Source organism: Triturus cristatus, chromosome 2_1 (genome assembly GCF_964204655.1).
Source record: "Triturus cristatus chromosome 2_1, aTriCri1.1, whole genome shotgun sequence".
In the NCBI taxonomy this organism is placed as follows: domain Eukaryota; kingdom Metazoa; phylum Chordata; class Amphibia; order Caudata; family Salamandridae; genus Triturus; species Triturus cristatus.
Window position 1 is genome coordinate 879,277,379 of NC_140581.1, and position 16,772 is coordinate 879,294,150.

The 16,772-nt window shown below is 42.3% G+C and overlaps 1 protein-coding gene across 1 annotated transcript in view; it reads right to left on the reverse strand.

The window, feature by feature from the left end:
• ALDH1A1 (aldehyde dehydrogenase 1 family member A1) overlaps nt 1–16,772 on the reverse strand; it is a 188,253-nt gene that overhangs the window by 150,446 nt on the left and 21,035 nt on the right. The window lies entirely within an intron of this gene.

Here is a 16,772-nt window from a genome sequence, read left to right on the forward strand (position 1 = left end):
TAAGAGTATACTTTTTGTGTGATGTCCTACTGTTCCGTCTGAACTTTGCAGAACTTGTAATGGGGCAAGTGAATTCCTTTATCTGCATTTCATAGCTAGTTGGGCAGCCTGGACCTCAGAGACCCTTTGTCTTTAGTCAATAATATTTGAAGATGTGTTTGAAACAGGGTGGTTTGTTTTACTTAACCCAATTGGTTATGCAGATCTTTAGGACTAGTGTCTGGGTTCCTAATCTACTGCATCCTCAGTTTTCTGATGCTGGCATCTCACTCTGCGTCATGGACCTTTGCATCGGGTGAAATGATGGACACATCCCCAAATAAGGAGTCCCAAAGATTTCTGCAAATGAAGAGATTGCAGAAAAATTGAGTAATATCGAAGACTGCCTGAAAATTGGTCAGAGGGCAGTGGTCAAAGCAGAACTGAACTGTGTCTCTTGGGCGGGGGAGCAAATTGCTATTTTTAGCTTATTCTTTGGTGAGAAATTGTCTCTGACTGCGTCAGGAACAACACATTCACGTGACCACCACAGTAGTGGCTGCTACCAGACGGGAGTGGGGGGGAGGCGGGGGCAGGTGAACAAAATGAAAAACAAAACATTTACCAGTGCTGGCTGGCCGCCATCTCCCTCCACTGTCCTCTTCTTCCTGTCTCAGCTGGCAACAGGAGGCACCATGGCTACCCATAGCCAATCACAATGCTGCAATGCAGTGTTGTGATTGGTTTGAGCACGAGAGGGCTGGCCAAGCAGTCCTGAGCACTTGAGGAGTGTAAACCACTTTTCTCCGTGATCTGGCCAGACCCGCCCCGCCCCGCGAGCCACTGACTCAATAGGAAAAATAAAATTATAATAACAATATGTTATTATCATTTTATGTTTCCTTTTGAGCAGTCAGGCATTGCTCCAACACCTTAGCAGAGAAACCGCCACTGGACCACCTCCGAACAGGCTTTAATATGACAAAAAACCTTTAATACTACAAAAAACAACAAAATAGTTAAAAACTGTTGTTCTCTTGGTAATTTAGAACTTAATGGTGCCCTTTCATGAACTGTAAAAACCCTTACTCCCACTTAATCGCTTTCCTTGCCTGAATACTACAAACCACTTAACACTACCATTCCCTGAACCCTACTAACCCCTTACTATCCATTAAATGTGTGTCTGCTGCACCCAGAAACCCTCACTACCACTTAAGGCTTGCATTGCTTGAACCCGTAAAAACCCTTTCTAACTTTTAACGCTACTCAACCCTGAAACCTAACAACCCCTTACGACCCCTTAATGCTGATCTTTCCTGAGCTCTAAAAATTCCTTGTTACTCACTGACTATACTCTTCCGTGATCCCTAAATATCCTTACTACTGATTAGAAAAGTTCTGCTTGTGAAATAGTGGCTAATGCCGGTGCTCACTGTGATTGCAAACTCTCCAAGATTTAGCAGTTAAAGAAACCAAGTCACAGGGGGTTAGAGTGATTTAGGAAGACTCATCCAATTACTTTTACAGAAGGAAGGTCAGGATTTGAAATTTGGTCTCCTAGGTTTCAAAATCTCAAATTTGCCATTTGCAGTGCTTAATTTGTATATGTGCTGGTGCCCAAAGGTTTCATCAGAAGCCTTTGGCTGGTGCTACTGAATGTCAGGGGTGCCAAGTACCTAGACTGTCTGATCTTGATTCCACATCAAGCTGACTCTGATTTTTCCTTGCTTTCTCCCTTTGTAACTGCTTTCCATGTTTTGTTTCCTCTTTTTCCTCTTTCTTTCGTCCTTTAGTGTCTTTCTCTCCCTTGTTCTGGGCCAAAGTCTGATGATCAAAAATAAGTCTCGATCAAAATGTCCCTTATTCTGTAGAACAGGAGAAAGCAGTCTATGGCATTAAAATGTACAGAGCTGGCATTGCTTCTTCTAAGCCACTACCTAAAAGTTCAAAAGAATTTACATTGCGAGGGGCGTAGTTGATTAGGAGATTGCTGAAATTGTGAAAAAAATGCAAATATTGTCATGAAAAAGCTTCCAGAAAAGAGACACATTTTGCAACCTAGGATCCAGCAATGGCGAAGCCAATCGTGAGACTTCTAACAGAAATGACTCCAAAAGGCAGAAACCCGCTAAATACCTGGGGATTCTGCCGCTATCCACGGAGCAGCTTGGTGCCTTTGATTCTGTTCGTGCCTGCATCGGCATTTCGTTCCCGCCGTCGCACCTCAGCGGCCGCAGTGTGGAACTACATCCCCCACGATCCCCTGGGACCGGACCAGGAAACACGCCAGCAGTGCGCCCGGAGGCGCTACATAAAGCACCCTGACCCCCGCGTCGCGGGTAGCGCGCGGGTGGCGCCGGGAGAAGCCCGGGACAAGGGCGGGACCGTCTGTGGCCGTCCGGGGCAGGACGAGGCAGGGCAGGGCCACGGAGTCGTGATTATCAACGGACTTGTAAGTGACCAGTTCCACATCTATACCTATCTCACAGGTTATCGCATTCGTCATCATTGATGTCGAAGTCCAAGTCTTCTAACCAATCCGGCACAGGGGAAAAGAGGACTATGGATAATTACCTGGTAAAAGTTGTAAATAAGATCAACAAAGATCGGAGACTCTCATTGGGTAGATCGAGCTTTGAAGTATCCCAGGTGGACACATTAGCACCTAATACTGAAACATCTTTTTCTCAAAGTAGCAGGGCTAATACTGATACTATAGATGTGATTGCCGATGTACCCCTTGATGTACCCCTTGATGTGGTTAATGCTGGAAGCATCGATGAACCTATTTCCCTAAATGACTCATCCTCCCCGCAGAGTATAGTATCCTGTTCAAAAACCACCCCAACTCCTTCTCCTATGCAGAGGAAAATGCGGGCGTGTAGGAAAGTACCAGTGAAGAGGGTGGTGACTCATAAGTTAAAAAAGCAGGGTACATCTCAATCAAGTAGGGGGGTTACAACAGATCAGTTAAAAGAAATATTGGGGACTAATGATAAAGCTGAGGGGGTTTTCTTCATACAGCCTCTATAGGACATCTGGTATCAATTATTGAGTCCAAATTGGAGGCTTTAATTAGCCCCTTGCTGGCAAAGTTAGATTCAGTCTCTGCAGAAGTAGACAGTTTAAAGGGTCTTTTGGATTCATATGAAATTCGACTTTCCCCTTTGATAACTCCCCAAATGGCCGTTCCGGCCCCTGTGGTCTATAGTCCAACAGATGGTGCCCTGGAACCCATTTTGCATCCATCTGGTGTTTACAGTAAGGGAGCTCCCATGGCATCGGGGGATAGCAGCCAGTTAAGTCGACCTATAAAAGCGTCATCCACTATGATACCAGTACTTTCATCTTCTACTATAGCCACTTCATCAGGCAAATCATTCTCTGCACACACACGCCCACAGAATATTCAGAATCCTGTAACTGAGGGAGATGCTGGGCCTATTAAACGCAAGAGGAACCATATTGTTAACCTCCCACCACAGTGCGCACCTTACACAGTGGTATTGATTAATGTCCCTGAGGTCGACTCCAGTATGCTTAACTCCAAGCAGGAAACTCACGACTCTCTAAAAAATAAGTCACTTGCCTGGCTCAACAAAAATTGTGGTTTTCCGCTGGCATTTTCTAATGATAGTTTGTCTACCCGCAGAGTTGGCTGGATAGGGGAAGGCAGGAAAACTTCCAGAGGGGACTGCATCATAGTTAATTTTAAATACCCTCAACACGCGGCAACCGTCCTCCTGAGAGCCGCCTCCTTACCCAACCAAGTTAATTTAGTCTCTGCTAGACCTCTAGGTTATTTTTATAGTTATTTGAATTGCTCGCAACTGCCACGGCCAGAACAGGATGAGCATTATTAACCTGGTTTAACTAGGGGGGGGGTTGGTTACCCTCCTAACCTGCCACTGAGAGTCCCGATGTATTCTAATAGAGGGGATATACACGGAAATGAGCCACCTAGCAGGCAGAGGGATTATACCCTCCCCCTCTTTAATCGATATTCTGCCCTGTCCTCATTGGAGGAAAACGACTGACTGTTGGATAATACCGGGAAGTCGAACGATAAACAAGCTTTCTGTGACCTGTCTAATAAAGTAACGACTGTTCTTTCGCCCTCTCTACCCGAATCTAATCAAGTGGGTGCTGTTATAGAGAGCATAGGAACTGAACAGACACAGATTTTAAATTCAGATCCCTCCCCTGTAGATCCAGTAAATGGTTGTATAGTGGCAAACTGTGACCCCAATACAGGTTACCGCGTTGTTACATGGAATATTGCTGGTTTGAAAAGGAAATTAGATTCCCCTTTTTGGAGGGATTTTATCAACATAGGGTATGATATAATATGTCTTCAGGAAACTTGGTGCGAGGAACCTATTTTTATTGAGGGATATTCAGCACACAGTTTGAATGCAGTGAGTTCGATCGCTGGAAGAGCCAAAGGTGGCCTCTTGCTTTTAATAGCAACTAAACTAAACTCCTGCAGAATTAAAAGTTGTGTTTCAGTGGATGTCTATTCTCAGGTATTATATCTAGAGTTTGACAAAGGGAAAGATTTGTTGCTGATAAATTTTTATAATAATGTATTCACTGCTGACAGAGGTAAAATTCTGACCCAGCTAGAAAAAGAAATTGAGAGGACACAGGTAGTTTCAGGCCATCAGTCAATCGTCCTTTGGTTGGGTGATTTAAATATAAGTCCCTGTCCTTTTGCCACGAGTAACTTATGCGGATTCAGAAGGGAATGCGGTAAAACGGAGGAAAACGATTGTTTACACTTCCCACATTGTGCGTATGGCACTGCCCTAAATATGATGCTAGCTAAGTTTGACTTGGACATGTTAAGTTGTACGAAAAACAGTACTAACGAAAACTGTCCAACTTTCACTGGAAGAGGAGCTAATTCATATATTGACCACATTTTACTTTCTAATGATTGTGCATACTCCAACTTGTGTGTTAATGAGCAAACTTTAAGTGATCACAACAGTATCTCTTTATCACTGCATTGTTGGGGTTACAAAAACATGGATGCCAACAATTGTATTAACCATATCGAGGCAGTAAGACCTAATGGGTTTAGGATTAAATGGTCAAAGGTTGTTCCACATAAATTGTTGGAGGAGGTTTTAAGAAAATGCGACATGGAGGTAAATTATTGTATTGGCGATGAGGTACACTCGCATGTTATACTTAACCACCTATGTACAATTAATGAAACAATCGACAACATACTTACAAAACCTTACAAGGGGAAAAAAGAAATCGACACTGGTTGGTTTGACAAAAGTTGTACTCAGGCTCTCCATGCTTTAAAACACGCGTTGAGCTCCAAACCTCGAAACTGTACAATAATTAAAAATTGTCGTGTTGTTTATAAAACAACCCTTCTTAAGAGGAAAACAGCTCTTCAAGAAGAGGCCTGGCACAATCTCAGCTTTGCGGCTGAAATAAATGACAGTAAATTATATTGGCATACCATAAATAGTCCCTTTTTAAAAAATGATAAAGTGCCTGAAATAACCTCTCATGTTGACTGTAAATCATGGATGCATCATTTTTTAAACATTTTTAACCCGGATAGGTTAGTTTTAGATTCCCATCAGGATAATGAGTTTACCTGGCCAAGATTGCCTCTGGCTATTGGCCTGGATGAGGTCTATGAGGGTCTAAGTAACAGCAAAGGTGGTAAGGCGCCTGGCCCGGATGGGGTCCCGTTGGATTTATATAAGTCCGAGTTACATCTATGGGCCCCCATTCTGACCAGGCTATTTAACGCAACTGTGGAGGGACAGATGCCAATTTCCTGGGGCCAGTCTATAATCATTCCCCTTTTTAAGAAGGGTTCCAGGTCCGAGGCAAGTAATTACCGTCCCATTTCCCTATTAGACGCATCTATAAAAATTATGAGCAGAATAATTTAAAATAGACTTGAGACTTGGGCCAAGGATAATTCGATAATTTCAAAGGCACAATACGGATTTAGGAAAGGTCTGGGGACATTGGAGCAGTGCGTTAATTTAGACCTCCTTATACATAAATATACTGTTGCTAAGGATGGTAATCTGTTCCTCTGTTTCGCAGACCTAAGCAGTGCCTTTGATCTTGTAGATCACAATATCTTATGGGACACCCTGTTAGATCTGGGTGCCCCCAAGGAGTGTGTATACTTTCTGGCCCGGTTATACTCCGGATTATCATGCAAAGTACGTTATGGTCCTATGGGAGAATGCACGCCCTTTTTTAAAGTTGCAAGAGGAATTCGCCAGGGGTGCGTCTTGGCTCCGTTTTTATTTTCACTATTTATAAATGAAATTGATTCGATTTTAAGTAAATTGCCTTCAGACGCCCCTTTGATTGATGGAAGCGTTACCCCTATTTTATTATACGCTGATGATGCGGTTCTTTTATCACGAACACAGAATGGCTTACAACGCCTTATAGATAGATTTGTATCATTTACCAAAGATAGGAAACTGATAATCAATAAGACTAAGACTTTTGTTATGACCTGTGGAAAGAGGGTGAAATCTAATTCTTCCTTCTTTATCGATAAAGTTAAGATACAATCGGTAAACAGTTTCTGTTATTTGGGGATAACATTTTCTGGAAATGGGAAATGGACCAATGAGGACGAGAATGTGAGGTTAAAAATGAATAGAAATACCAGTAGTATTTTTAGATTTGCGGCTAAATTAGGGCAAAGGAGATTGAAAGATATGCTGGCTATTTACAAAGCCAGGTGTATTTCATCCGCTTTGTATGGGGCAGGAGTATGGGGCCATCATCCCGTTAATAGTTTACAAAATGATGAAAATAAGTTTTTGAAGAAACTGCTATGTGCCCCCCCCCTCAGTTCCCAATATTCTAACTCATATGGAAGCCGGTATTGACTTTATCATGGACCTAGCTGCATTACGCCCATTGCTACTTTGGCGCTCCATTTGGTCCAAAACTGAGACAGTATTTACACAAACAATTATCAAGGATTGTTTGAACCTTGATAATTTGTCTCGTATACCTTGGTTGAGCTATATTTACTACTGGTTTAATCTTCTGTTTGATTGTAATATTCGTCTGAACCCTGAAGCAACTGCACTGATACCAAAGAAAGATATAAAATTGAGGTTTCTAGCATATAAGAACGCGGCTAGAGAGAATCAGTCCAGTAATTTAACAACTGTTGCTTCTTACCTTGATTTGAATTTAAGGAGAGGTTTCCAGACATATCTTGCTATTGTGACTTATAACTCCCACAGATTTGTCCTAACCCGACTAAGGCTAGGGATCGTGCATCATTTAGTCTCATTCCCGGATATGAAGATCAAATCTAATATGCTGTGTCCTTGTGATAACATTTCAAAACAAAGCTGCTGTCACTTTTTATTGTTTTGTAAATTTTATTGTCATCTTAGGAAATTTTATCTAAAACCTATCCTTTTAAAACATAAGATACGCTCTACCAAATCAGCAATGAAGTTTTTAACAACTCTGGAAAGCCCGGATACCTGTTTCTTTGTGGCATCCTATGTGCTAAAATGTCTGAATATAAGGAAGTCTATAGTCTGTGTTGATTAGTTTAATTTGGTTAAGTAATTTACACATTTAGGTATCGCTCAGACTTTTATATGCATCTTGTAGATGAGTGAATTGTTGATGAACACTGTATTTTTGGTATTGTTATTATACTTAGCATCTTTTGCACATCTGCACATATTAGACACTTTATATGGAACTTGCACTTTGTTAAAAATATAATGCAGATGCTTTGTCGGTAAACTAAGTTTAATTATGAACTGTTCAAAGAAGCACTATGCACTTTAATAACAACCTTACATATTTTCTGTCATGTTCAGTGTACAAGATATTTTTTGATTGCTATGTATTTTATGTGTTTTGTTCTGCTTATATGGTTGTACTTTTTACATACCGAATAAAGCTTTTGAACTGAACTGACTCCACTTTCAGCAGCACTCGTAAGAACCTAATTATAGCCATTTTCTAGGAACCAGCGTTCTTTCGTTCATGTTGTCAAAATATTTGTTTTCTTATCATATAGAAGACCACAAAACACACAAACCTCTGCAGAGCGGCTCTTAGATCCCTCCATGCATTGAAAGAAAAACATACATCACATTCTCCGCATTTCACAGCTAAATTTTGACATCAAGCCCTTCCTTTTCTCCTAATTGTGAGAACGTGAAGGTCTAGGAACGTGCACGGAAAGGGTTCTATTCACACGGAATTCTTTTGAAATATTAAATCTTGCGGTAGCAATTATGCAAAATTTCATTTCCTCATGGTGATGGTATTATCCCTTGACAGATAGGAGAGGATGTGGTCCCGAGCCTTGGGGTCGCGTCCACATCCTGTGATTCTGGGCAAATCACTTAGGGGCATATTATCAAGCCAGGCGATAAAATTATCGCCGCTTTAGCGGCAGAAAACTGCTGCTAAAACGGCGATAATGAGCTTGATAATATGCTCTATGGAATTCCAATTGAAGCCCATGTTAGACGGCCTTCACATTTAACATGGGCTTCAATTGGAATTCCATAGAGCATATTATCAAGCCCATTATCGCCGTTTTAGCGGCAGTTTTCTGCTGCTAAAGCGGCGATAATTTTATCGCCTGGCTTGATAATGTGCCCCTTAATCTCCTCGTGCCTGAATGTGTAATGTAAATACGGTGCTCATGTAAAGCGCTCCAATACCTTCGGGTCGAGTTCGCGCTATATAAATATGCAACAAAAAAAAAAGCACAAAAAAAAATACCTGCGTGCATTGTTTCTTAAACCTTCCTTGCCAAGTAAGCAATGCCTTCCAAGTAAATCACTCTGACAATTGGTGACATTTTTACTAACATTCTGGTCACCTCAGCTGCAGGTGTGACTGTGGCCGCTGTGCAGACTACATGGGTCAGTGTGAGCAGCTGAAATATGCCATATTTTTAATTTGTCTTCTATGACAAGTGAAAGAGACGGGCACAACACCCTAAAAGAGCTACCTATGTGGTTTGAATCTTTCTCAACATGCAATAAATTGGATTTGTCCACGGGGCCACTTTAAGGGGCAGCGCCCTGTCTTTTACCCTTCTGCTTGAGCCCTGTTCTGCTATTCACTTCTTCACTTAGGATATATTCCTAGTGTGTGGATAATTCTGTAATCACCAAACCTCGATGTGAACTTTGAGCCTGTATCACAAATGCAAACTTACACTTTTAAGTTTACTATTTTTGGGGTATTCACAAATTACAAATTAATAGTAAGTTTACGACTGCAATGACTCCACGGTCGGAGTGGACAACTTAAAAAGACAGGACAAGCTTATCTTTTTATGTGTGGAGTTCTCTGCTCCAACTGCGACTCCGACGGTTGCACACTTACTATTAACTCTTAGTTTGTAGATACCAAAAAAATATTAAACTTCTTACACAAAAGTGTAAGTTTACCTTTTTGAACTTAGACCCTTTGTTTCTTGTTCTTCCATAAATTCTCTCTGAACATGTCTTAGAGAGTGTGAATGTAGTGTACTGAGAGTTTCTAGAAGGAGTGCAGTGGTATACCTTATCGTCTTTGGAATGCGTCTTGAGTGCTCTATTGAACCTGGTAGATTCTTGATCAGTTGCTCTATCTTACTGCTGTTACCAGGATCATTTTGTTGGTGCTCTGCTGTTCTTTATTGTTTTATTACATTTCTTGAATACATCAGCACTGGAAAGTGTCATCCTTAATAAAACACATGGTATGGGACAGAGTATTGGTCAATAAAAGGGGTAACAAGGAAGGCACCAGTGACACTTTTCCCCAATATTATCACCAGCATTAGCAGAATTCCACAACTTCACTTCTTACTTCTAACTATTTCTCCCCATTGCCTCCTGATGTGGCACATGATTTACTTGTAAGTCCCTAGAATATGGTACAACATGTACCCAGGCCCTGTAAATTAAATGCTACCAGTAGACCTTCAGCACTCATTGTGCCACCCCATAAAGTATCCTTTTAAAATATGCTTATGACCTGCCACTGCAGCCTGTAGCGCAATTTTATATTGCCACTTCATCTTGAAAAAATATACCTTTTGCCAGGCCTAAACCTTCCTTATTTATACTTATAAGTTACCCCTAAGGTAGGCTCTAAAGGCTCATTGTGCAGGATGTGTGGTATTTAAAAAGTAGTAAATGTGTGTTTAAGTTTTACATGTCCTGGCTGTGAAAAAATCCTTAAGTCGCTTTTCACTGTCATAAGGCCTATAATACCTAGCTTTCTCATTGCCTAATACGGGGCTACTCTATTACATTTAATAGAGCTAACTTCAGATTGTGAGTAGACAGACATTTTGTTTCCACTCAACAAATTGTAGTTTAATGATAAAGTCGGATTTTAGATTACAATTTTGAAGATTTCAGTTTTGGAAAGTTGGCATTTTCTTGCCCAAAACTTATGGAGCCTTTCTAGGAGATTCCAGTTGCCGGGGCCTGTTAATTGTTCCCCCATAAACGATGTGTATTGGGCCCAGGCAGTCAACAATGGGACCCATGGAACCCCAATACATAGCTTCTCAATTCGCCTCACATTTCGAAGCGGTTTATAGGGCGGGGAAGCCCTATGCCGAGGTAGACTCCACCAAACTACTAAGAGACATCACTCTGCCCACCCTCACCTCGACAGATAAGCAACTAATGGACTGTTCTCTGACCACAGATGAAATTGCCCAGGCCATCAGGTCGCTTCAATCTGGAAAGGCCTCTGGCCCGAATGGGATACCAATAGAATTATATAAACTCTGCCCGGACAAACTATCAGCTCACCTCAAAGCCATGTTAGAGGAAAGCAGGGAGTTGGGGGAGCTTCCGCTAGATCAACGCATAGCTAACATCGTTGTAATTCACAAAGAAGGGAAACCAAAAACAGACTGTGCATCATATCGGCCTATTTCTCTTCTTAATGCTGAGCCAAAAATCCTTGCGAAGGTTCTTGCTAATCGCCTAGACTAGTGTTGATGGGAAGGGCGCCCACAGGAGACTGTCGTAGGAGGTGTGGCCAGTTGGGCACGTTCCTACATATCATCTGGGAATGCTCACTTGTCCAGTCCTACTGGAGTGCGATTCATAGAGTGGTGGGGAATGTCCTGTGAATCCCCCTGCTCTCGGAGGCGCATAGGTGTTTGCTCAACATATGGGAGCCCACTGACCTGAATGTAAACCAAACACAATAGGCCACCCTTGGTTTTATGGTGGCTAAAAGGAACATAACCCAGGCTTGTGGGGCAGCCGCCCCTCCAGCGCTGAAAGATTGGAAGACCAATATGGACTGGTGCATGTTCCGTGAAAAGAATGTCTATGTGGCCCGAGGATGCCCCAGGAAGTGGATATGGGGGCCCTGGAACCGCTACAGAGGCAACATTTGTACCCCACCATTGCAATTAGACCCGGAAGACGCATTTGCCTTAATTTGTCCCATAGTGTACACAGTGCTAGGTCATTGCTAACTTTGTATGTGCCTGATTGAAGTATCTACATTATTGTAATGTGCCATATTTTCTATCTGAAGTCGATGACTGTTAATAAAAAGAGTTAAAAAAAAAACAATGGGACCCATGTATACGTGTAAGTGGATCTTCCAGGCAGGATGGCAAGCGAAGAGCTGTGCCCTGCCCTGATTACATTTGAAAGTACCATGCCCCCAACACACACAAAGAACCTGCCATCAGGCCTGACCTGCCTTTTGTCACCCTATAAAGTTTGGAGGCAGGACCAGGGGAAGAACTGACCAGGACCAGTTTTTGAGGGTAGACTAGAGAATGCCACAAACAAATTTTGGCACAGGGTCTTCAAATAAAACCTTCAAACCCTCTCATCAGAACGCTCTTGGACCCGCAGAAGTTTCAGAAGAAGGACTGACCTGCTGTCAGAATGGTCTTTCCTGCTGCTTGAGGGACAGCCTTGCTGCCTTAAGAAGGAAATTTGGACCCGCTTTCCTTGATCCCAGCCGGCTCACGTTGACTCCAAGGGTCCTCTGGCAGACCTCGTCTGTGAGTTACAGGGGCACAACAAGCTTCCAGAGGCCTCCCTGGAACTTCCCAGCTGACCCGCACCAACTGAACCTACCTGGACCAGGCCTCTTCTGAGTGTATTCTGATCCCCAAGAGGAGCCCCCAGGTCACGGACCTTTGGCTGGCATCAGTGACAACTCCTCTTAAAAGAAAAGGTGGAAATCTTTAAGTTTGGGCTGCTCGAGATCATCAACGGGCCTGTTTGTGCCAAGTGTCTGCGACCCACAATGACCACCAAAGAAAGTTCCAGCAGGACTTGCCCTTCACGCAGACAGTGATTGTTGGTGATGACCGGCAACATGAGGCCTGTGAATCGCGTCAACAGTGACCATCTGCGATGATCCTCCAACGTAAAGTTTCAGAGACAAGCAGATCTTCGCACTGCAGTGACAGCCATCCGTGACACTCACCCTGCTCTGCACCAAAAGCCTCCTCCTCGTGGACCCATCCAACATTAACCGAACTCTTCAAGCCCCACTAAAGAAGGTAATTTTTCAGCTGGACCAATCTGGTCCCTGTATCCAGCCGGCACTCCATTGCTGTCAGCCTGAACTTGTGACTTTCCCCTGTCTAGCACGACGAGATATCCACGAGTGGTGCTTTTTGCTTCTTGGCACTATTTGCACTAAAAACTTTAAAATGTAATAACTCTGGTTCTGCTGATTGGATTTTTGTTGTTCTGGTATCACTTTGTTTATTAAAATTGACTATTGTTTCTACAGTGATTTGCGATTTTTCTTGTGTTGTGTTTTTACTTTATTATTGTTTGTTCACAGATTGTGTCTAAGTTATTCCTGACTGGTTAAGCACAGGTTAATTTGTTGGCTTTTGTGGCTCACCATGAGAAGGTTTTTGGCAGTTGCTTGAGTGGGGCCTTGACCTACCTCAACCAATAATCCAATTTCTTACACACAAATAGGTCATTGGTTCTACATTTATGCATTCAATTCAGAAAGGAGATGCAGATTCACAGGCTGCATTTTCAGAACCGGTTCAAATGTCCTCTTCAGTCTGCTCCCCAAACCCATCATTTATGCATGGTGATGCGTCCCAGAGCAAGGTAGTCTCCAAACTGGAGAAACTATATCAAATGCACACAGACATTAGGGCTTCTGGCACCTGGCTGTCATCAGCCATACTGATGAGTAATCAGGAGAAGACAAAAAGCTGGCCTCAACTAAGTGGTCACATTACACAACAGAGCCTATAGTCCCACCATTCACCCCACCATCTACAAAATGGCAGTGCTACAGGGAGAATAATCAGCAGCCCCTATCAACAAAATGCCTAACAAAAATTCTAAAGAAGCCTTCTCCTCTTTCCCCACGTTATGTCTTGAGCTCCTCCCACCAGCTTCAGCAAATGTCAGCAATACACTCCCACTGTCTGGGGAAGCAACCTCACATCCATATTATGCAGAAAGGCCAGGTTTCAGGTTATCCAAAATGGATCCTGCCGGCCTCTGTTAGTTTGGTTCACTCATACATACCATTCATGTACATGCAGGCTTTACACACCAACGTGTATGACATACACTTGGGATGTTAGTGCTAAAATAAGGGTTAGCGCATAGGAGCAGACTTTTAAACAGGTTGGCAAATAGGCCTCCACTCTAGTGCGCAGTTACAAAGTCTGGCAAACACTTTGAATATACAACACAATGTACTTTGCCACCATGTCTTCATATTTGTACTAGTAGTGCTGCACAATTTTCAGAGTGGGGGCGCTGTCATTAGTGTTTCAGCCTGAAGAGACAGGGAATGTGAAAAATCCAATGGTTTGACATATAAAAGTATAGCGATGAGCCACACCAATTCAGTGAGTTGTAAAAGGGTGGTATGAAGCCAGTGGCATATGTTGCAAATATTTTTCTTATACATGGTATTGTAGCGCACTGTCATTTACAGACAGCTCGTTTCCATTGAAATGGCCACAACATTGTCATGGACATGCAGTTTTACTGATACAACTATATTTCTGCAAGTACTTACCATTTTCACATCACCAAGTAGTGTCTCTTTATTTGTTTTGATCTTTTTACAATCCTTGTTTGCTTCACAATTCAGAATTACAAAAAGAGTGCATCATTTCTGCTTTCTCAACTAATGATCTATTTTGAAATATTTGTAACCTTCATTCATATGTATTTACATTTTACTGTGCTAGAAAAAACTGACATCCTACATACAGTCTTTCCTTTTACACTTGCAATACTGCAGCAAGATTGTCAGATGGTTCACTTTACACAATCCTTTGACTTGCAGTGATAGAAAGAAACGTAAACACCAATTCCCATATTAAAACAAGAAGCATTAATTCGTCCAAAGACATATTCTATCAGTTGACCTTTGTCTTTGACTGCACAGCAAATGTGACAAGATAAAAACAAAAGTTAAAGGCATGTATATTTCTCTTTCCTCTTGGTAACTCTAGCATGGTTATTTTGGGGGTGCTGCAGCACCCCTACTTCCAGCTCCTATGATCTGTTCAGTAAGGGGGGCACTTGGTGTGCCCCAGGTCACAGGGCAGGTCCGGACCTCACTCTTGTCAAGGGTCGGGCCCAGACGCCTGTACGCGCACTAGACTAGTGTGAGGCTATGGCCAAAATCAAAAGCCAGGATACCGGATCCACGCAGAGGAACAACCAAGCAGGGGCATTTCTGTGCCAACAGACTGTGATGAGAAGCTGTAGGTCTTGAGGTGATGAAGAGTAACGTCAAGCAATAGGGACAATACTCACTGATAATTGTCAATAAACTGCCTTTAATTGGGTTCAAAGTATTAGTTGTCATTGATTGACAGCAACTTTTAAATTAAACCATTCACATGACATCTATATGTCTTTGGAGTTACAGAAAGCGGAATATCAAAGCTAAGTTAATCACCTACCCTCTACAACATTTTTGAAATTTATTTTGCCACGTCATGAAAGCGTCATATTGCTTTTGTACACAATTCCTATATCACTATTTAATAACATTAATACCTACTCATTTAACTTTTAGGCTTCTCTCTGACTTGATTTTATGATATACAAACATCCTGAGATGTGGCATGCTTGCGATGCACAGTACATGTGCTAACATATTTCTCCTCACAATTAAGTGCAATGTACACGTTTTAAATAATGTTAACGTTTTCGTAGTTCCTTTCATATAAAACCAGTTGTTTACTCCAACGTTAGAGGCTCTTTTGACGATTATTACTATTTTATTTGTACTAAAGAAAAAAGCCATCCAACATGCTGCGTGAGCTTTTGTACTTTCAGTGACTTCAAAATAAACGTATGAAGAAGAAGTAAAGTGAGTGTCCTTAACATACATTCCAGAAGCCCTGTGGTCTGTTATGTGACGGCTTTGCTGTTCCATACCATGTTTACATCACCTGAATAATGAATCACATTTGAGCATTTCTGCGGGCAGTGCAGTTAATACCAGCCCTCGTCAGAGGTGATTTTACAGCTCACTGAGCAGAAAACGTGCCCGGTTGTGGTCCTGTTTAGCAAGGGGTTCAATTACATTCTTGGAACCAAATCTCCCAGGTTTCCCTTGGAGGCTGGCTGCTGCTGCCCTGGAGGGATTGCGAGGGCGAGGCTGCGGAAAAGCAAAATGGGCTTCACCTGCCCAAGAGCAAGTTTGTACTTCTTGGAATGTATATGTGAACGTGTAGTATGTCTCTTGTACGTACATAGCTAGGAAGCAATAGGACAAGAAGACGGCTGAAACTATAAAGAACCCGATGGCTCTTAATCGAGAGTTAATAAGGTCTCCCTTCTAGGCTAGGTAGGCTCTTTAGTTTTTTTTCTGAATGGCAGTGTCATGGAAACCTGATCTAAGGAGAACTGCTGGAGAACGAAGACTTGACTCTATATGTCTACTTTTTTCAGTTTTGAGTCTGTTCATGTCTTTGCTTCATGTAGTTAGCTGCTTGCCTAAGGAGATTAGCTAGTCAGATTCGCCATTTTACACAGGCTGCAATGTGTCAGTTGGAGCTATTGAGGAGATGCAGCCCTATTATCATGAATCTGTGTGCCATAGTCCCATGCAAATAAGGGAATGCCCTCTGAAGATAATGCTATCCTATTACAGAAGAGGGGGGCGTACAAACGTCTACTGCCCCTTCTGCAATACTCCAAGGGTGCAAAAAGTGGCCACTGTTTCTAATACAGTCTGTATTGTGCTGCTGTGCTGGTTAGTGCTAATTTGTATGGGATACATGAGGTTTCTTAGATTATCCACACTTGTGGACATAGTTTGTGAAGGCCATCCAGTGTGGCAATAATGTTGTCTCATTTTATTATTGCAATGATTGAACGGTAAGGGTATTGTAAGACATTCTTCCGTGGGAGCAGCAGAGAAGCGGGCAGTTTATTAGCTTCTGGAATGTCTATCTACGAACCCCAATCACCAAAATGTTGTTTAGGATTGTTATTGTGGGCTGAAACATATCTACTTCCTAGTAGGGTTGAGGTAGGCTCCTGTAGTTTTATTTTTGTGCCACTGCTACCAGAACAAAGTCATTGGTGTTGAAGAGTTCTTCACACAGATACATTCTAAGACAGAAGAACTTCCTACCACATAGGTGAGTCCACTTGTGAGGGAATATTTCCTCACTCGTGAGGAGGGCGCAGCATGATTAAGAATGACATCCTTGAGTGGGTGAAGTTTCAACATCTTTTTAATTGAATAGTCTAGAAGCCAGGCTATCATTTAACCCTGTGCGAATTGTT